We start from the raw sequence: 6,384 nt of genomic DNA, 5'->3' as shown, positions 1-6,384 counted from the left end.
TTCATCTCATATCACAATCTCACCTTCTCATCATCTTATCTTACAGGTACTGCATTTCAAAGCATTACTTTGTATGTATATCTAAGTATTTCTTGGTAAGGGATTGGAAAGGAGGAAAATGACGGACCCGTTTGAGTGAGCCACTTTTGAAATGATAGCTGTAAGTGAGTCCTGTTGTTGCGTCATCTGTCATTATTTCATTGACTGCACTGATCCAAGAACGATATGCTTTAGCAATTTAGTATACTGAGGAAAAGCAGAAATGAAGGGTATTGCGAAAATTTAGATTTTTATAAGAATTATTTGAAAGACGAGTGACGACCTCCGTGGCGCAGTGGTTAAGGTGGTCGCCACGCCACTACCATTATGTAGGGAGGTCCAAAAACTATTTGTGAGATCAACAAATAGTTGTTTCGGGTCTGGTTGTACTATGTCTTTGTTGTTTGTAAGTTTGTAAAAGCCCCCATGACACAAGAGCAATATTATTAGAGAAGTAGTCTTTTTAAAAAGAAATAAAAGTGAAGAGGATAATTTTAAAAATTAAGGTACTATGAATGGTATACGTATTAGGCTAAAAAGAATGGTTCATGACCCCTGCATTTCTGCGAACCAAAGTCTTATTAAAGTTACATTACAATTTAAATCGCAGATAATATTCTGTTTTCTAATATTAATCTATTGTTGTCGTTCCGAAAAGATTCGCGTCGCAATAACCTATCGCTAATGGCTGGTAGATTGTTAGATGGTAGTTCAGATAGAAGATGCTATCTATCAATACGGTACAGTTGTATGTAAACAACCTGTTTGTTTTCATGTTGTTACGTCACTAACGAACTGACAATACGCCTACGGGAAAGTAAGAATATAGACCTAAATTTAGCTTATTAACCGGTGGAGCTTCGCGGCGTAGTTAACAATAGCCGCGCGGACCGGTCTCTAAGGTTAAGTTACGCTTGTCGAGGTTGTTCTGCGGATGGGTGACCACTGGACGGATCGGGCTGAAATTTGCCATTCAGGTAGATGTTATCACGTAGGCATCCGCTAGAAAAATATTTTGATGAATTCTACCTCCAAGGGGATAGAATCGGAGATGAAAGTTTGAATGAAAATTCCTGATTCATCACATCGCAGGCAAAAGCTAGTGTGTAATAAGGCTTGGTCTGTACAAGGCATTAGTCTGGCGCCTTTCCACGCACTTTCTTGTACGCCCTATCATTACTGAGCTGTTGCGGTTCTAAGAACATGATAAATATTATGCAAATGTGAACTAAATTTATATTTAATTTGTATCTTCATAGGTATTTCCTGGGTCTTTAAGAGCAGGTAAGACCTGATTTGTAAACATTTTTTCTATTGTGCAATGATCTTTATAAAACAGATATAAGTAAATTAAAATTTTCTGACTCGATATAATCAGTCAGTCACTCAGCAGTGGAAGAGTTTTATATGTACCTGCTGAAAAATATTTATATGAAAGAAAATATTAGCGTTCTGCACTTCTCCTACTCATAAATAATAAGTGTAATAAGACGGCGTCCGTGGTGCATTGGTTAAGGTCGATACGCCGCTACAAGTTCGCTGGGAGGTCGTGGGTTCGATTCCCACATGACAACTATGTGTGGATTGCACTAATAGTTGTTTCGGGTCTGGTTGTATTTTGTTTCCGTTGTTTGTATGTTTTTTTTAGTCTCCGCGACACAGGAGTAATTTGTAGTGTGGGAATTGTCTTTTAAAAAAACATGATAAATTACATACTTTTCGTGAGCGCAATTTTCGTAAAAAGGGATTTTAGGTTTTCTTTCTATAGATGAGTTAGCGATTGCTGTCTCATAGGCGTTTACTAGCAGTAGCGAGGGCAACTGAGATACAAATTGATAGATTTCAATCAGTTTGGTAAATTTATTTGAATATCTTAATAAGCTAAGGAAAATATCGTCAGGGCGCAGGTAATTCCCACAGTAAGGAGTTAAGGCCACAGCCGGTTTAAAGTGGGCTAGCTAAATAATATTAGTTTTGATAAGGAAAATGCATATATACCCAGCTTTTTCAAGCTAGTACTTATTGGTTTCAGTAACAAACAATTAATGTTTCTTAATAAAAGTATTATTTTCTATGGCAATAACCGCAGCCGCGCGTGATGGGTTTGAATCCCGCCTGGGACAAATGTCTGTGTGATGAGCATATGCTCTGTTGTCTGTATAAATATATAAAAGCATGCCTATAGGTAATTATTTATGTGTATCAGTCATTTGGTAACGTCGGTCTCTGCTACGTTGGTAAAAAAATGACCGTGTGTTAGTTGTCCAATGATATAAATTTACATTAAATCAAGATAGGTATACAAAACTCTTTAATTACTGAGTGACTGTCCGACTGATGGACAGCGCACAGCCAAGACTACTTACTGAACTTAGAAAAATGAAATTTGGTATGAAGATTCCTTAGGAATTGTAGAAGAGCTGTAAGAGAAAATTCTTGGAAATTCCCACCCGAAGGGCTTAAAATTCCAGGCAGGAAAAGCCGCAAGTGGACAGCCAGTTAGCGACAGATTAAAAGTTATGATCCTTAAATGTATCAAAATTTACACAGGCTCTAAAAATAAGGCAGTATATTACGTCCGTTTTCCTTCAACTGTTCACGGTACAAGTTAGTAATCATTGAGTTAACGATCAATTTTCTCAATACATCTCATTAGCTTTCACTTCCTTAGCTGTGGGCCATTTCTCTTCAAGTCTAACGAGCTAATGGCTAATATAATTACGCTTCTAGTGTAATTATAAACAACATAGATACTAAGGTATAGTGTGTAGTATAAGGAATGTGTGCGAGATACGTTTTCGATTCCCACATGTTAAAGTATTTGTGTGATGATGTTCATTTCCGACTGATTATGAAGTACTTACTAGCTGACCCGCGCAACTTCGCTTGCGTCACTTAAGATAATCATATTTTTCCCCGTTTTTGTAAATTTTTTCACTGTTACTCTGCTTCTATTGATCGTAGCGTGATGATATATAGCCTATAACCTTCCTCGTTTAATGAGCTATCGAACACTGAAAGAATTTTTCAAATCGGACCAGTAGTTCCCGAGATTAGCGCGTTCAAACAAACAAACAAACAATCAATCAAACAAACTCTTCAGCTTTATGATATTAGTATAGAAGTATAGATTAGGTTTGACTCTCAGGTGGCGCAAACTACTAGCTCTGCCTGCATTGTCGTGCAAAACAGGCGACATATAACATAGGTAAGGATGTACAAAAATAAATAAATATTTCATTACGGAATCAAATACACGACCGTCGTGCTATATCAGCTTAGGGAGTTTATTTAAGCCACTCAAAATATTTACAAAATATGGTAGTAGTAGTGGTAGAGAAAACAATCCTTCGGTAGTCGGCATTCTAGCGGAGACGCTTTTCTTTACCTTTTCATAAAGAAATCGAACCAACAACCCCTGCGCGCATTCGTATCGGCTTGACAAACATTACCTTATAATCAAAACTTCCAGTTAGAAGTTATGTTTTATCTAAGACATCCTTGCAAGTGAACAGTTAGATGTCTGTAGATAACCTGCAGGGCGGAGTAACGGTATGTACTACTGAACTGAACTGATTTATTATAGCGAGTATTATATACATAAACGTAGGCTTTTCATGCATTAGATGAAGGAAGTAGCGATTATATCTATGACTAGCTGACCCGCGCAACTTCGCTTGCGTCACTTAATAGAGACTGGATCAAAATTTTCCCCGTTTTTGTAACATTTTTCGTTACTACTCCGCTCCTAATGGCCGTAGCGTGATGTTATATAGCCTATAGCCTTCCTCGATAAATGGGCTAACTAACACTGAAAGAATTTTTCAAATCGGACCAGTAGATCCTGAGATTAGCGCGTTCAAACAAACAAACAAACAAACAAACAAACAAACAAACTCTTCAGCTTTATAATATTAGTATAGATTATACATTAATAATCTCACAAATCAATTCTTCCAGTTAGAAGTTATATTTTATCTAAGACATCCTTGCAAGTGAACAGTTAGATGTCTGTATATAACCTGCAGGGCGAAGTAACGGTATGTATGTACTTGTACTACTGAACTGAACTGATCTATTATAGCGAGTATTTTATACATAAACGTAGGCTTTTCAGGCATTAGATGAAGGAAGTATCGATTATATCTATGGTGATGATTTACGTGATCTTTTTTTAATGAAATTTATTTTATCTTTACATAATTATTATGCTCTAACGGTGGAGGAAAACATCGTGATACATCCTTGCATGCCTAAACATTTGTGTAATACATTTATTGAGGGCGTGAAAAGTCCCCAACCCGCACTTGGCCAGCTGGTGGACTCAAGGCCTACCCCCTCCCTCTCGTTTGGAAGGAGACCTTTGCCCTGCAATGGGACAGTAAGGAGTTAAAAAATCAGCTTCAGTGGCCAAATTCATTAGCCGTTAAATCTCGTAATAGTCACGGCACTTAAGATATTTTATTCGATTACCATAATATGAAAAAACGTACATAGTTTTATCAGGAAAAGTTGAGTTTGTATTTAAAAAAATGACAATCCTAAGTTTTCTCTACTACTGAGCTTCGGACTAAATTGCAAGCAGCATTGACTATTTACTTATAAATTCGTACCAAATAAATCATATTAATGTTAGCGTTTAAGAGGAATCGAAGACCACAAGCTGTGGGTGATTGTCGGTAGACCACTCATATATTCTATTGAAGAATATAAGTAATCTAATATATAAAATTCTCGCGTCACAGTTTTCGTTGCTATAGTCCCCTGAAACGGCTTGACCGATTCTCATGAAATTTTGTGAGCATATTGAGTAGGACTGAGAATCGGCCAACATCATATATTTTTCATGCCTCTAAGTGACACTTTTTTTTTTTTGGCAAAACGACGTTTGCCGGAGCTAGTGTACTTATATAAATTTCATAATTTTCCGTCATAGTTTAATCCACATGCAGGTAAGTAGGTATAGATAACAATGGTAAACTTGTGGCGACTCTAACTGCCAAATTTAATTTAATAATAGACTAATACATTATTACAGCAGAAATAATTGTGTAATTGCGTATCATAATTTGATACACCAAAATAGATTATCAATTGTGAACATAGATCGTTTTTGTACAAAAAAGATATGAGGTAACAAACCGAAAAAAATACAGTCGAATTGAGAACCTCCTCCTTTTTTTTAAGTCGGTTAAAAAGTAATTCGTATTTTGCCGCACAATACATACATAGCATCATGCTTGTTCTATCCAAAGGTGTGGACAGAGGTGTATGAAATATAGCCACGTTTTGTCCATGTCATAAGACGAGCCTATTACTTTATACCGGGCACGTTACCAAACTCCGGGAAAAATAAGAAAATAGCAATAGCATTTGCCTCATCTGGGAATAGAACTCGAGACCTCGTAGTCAGCTGTCTGTAAGCACTACCGCCCAGACCACAGGATTAGTGGAAAATATTTGCACAAAAATCAATAGTGCCGAAACGAATTATTAAGTTTGCAAGACCTATACACATAACGGTTTTAAAATTCTCCGAAACCTAGTGTTTTAGATCTGTATTAGTAAAACCTAGAAATTCTAGTTTTTATAATACTTTGAACGACAAGGTAAAAGGAAATTCGTGTTACTCTCTTTCTAGGAATATTCACTCAGAAAAATAAGTTTGTTTGAAATTCTCTTGGTTAATTTTGAATTTTTGAGTTAGAAATTGTGTTTTTTTGTTTTTCATTAAAACAAGTTTAGATATTTACCTGTTCTTAATTTTATTACATAATGTCGGCCATCTCCTATGTTCACTTTATAATGTTATATGAAATTAATTTAATCTAAAAATTTCATTGATTTTTATGAGGACTTTACTCAAGCTTTTAAGATCTTCTTCGAAGATAGACCCTTATCCAGCAGGGAGGCCGCACTTCCCACCCCTAAAAAGCCTCGAAGAAACTCAGTAAGTGTATCGATACTTTTGAAAGAGCAAAAACTTTTCGTTACCTTTCAAGAGCTGAACTAGTCTCTCCGTTTTTAGAGACAAAAATAGTGCTCATCTTGGACATCCCCATAAAAAAATACTGTATCTCTTTTCCAATCTGTACTAAATATATATTGATTGTGACAAGTTAGTTCATTCTTCCTAAATCACTTCCAGGTATCGGAAGACATCCTCATTTTTTCTCCATCATCCAATCAGTTAATTAATCCTAATTAACTACATTACTCTACCCACCACCCTATTTCCATGCAAGTAAGGTTCAAATTCGAACGGCAAACTTGATCAGGTATTTTACGGCAAATCGCTTTGTTAAAGTTTTAAAGGTTTTTTCAGTTTTAGTGTTTCTAAAACAA

The sequence above is a fragment of the Anticarsia gemmatalis genome, chromosome 11 (genome assembly GCF_050436995.1).
Source record: "Anticarsia gemmatalis isolate Benzon Research Colony breed Stoneville strain chromosome 11, ilAntGemm2 primary, whole genome shotgun sequence".
Lineage (NCBI taxonomy): Eukaryota > Metazoa > Arthropoda > Insecta > Lepidoptera > Erebidae > Anticarsia > Anticarsia gemmatalis.
The sequence above is the reverse complement of the archived record's forward strand: the minus strand, read 5'-3'. Positions refer to the sequence as shown.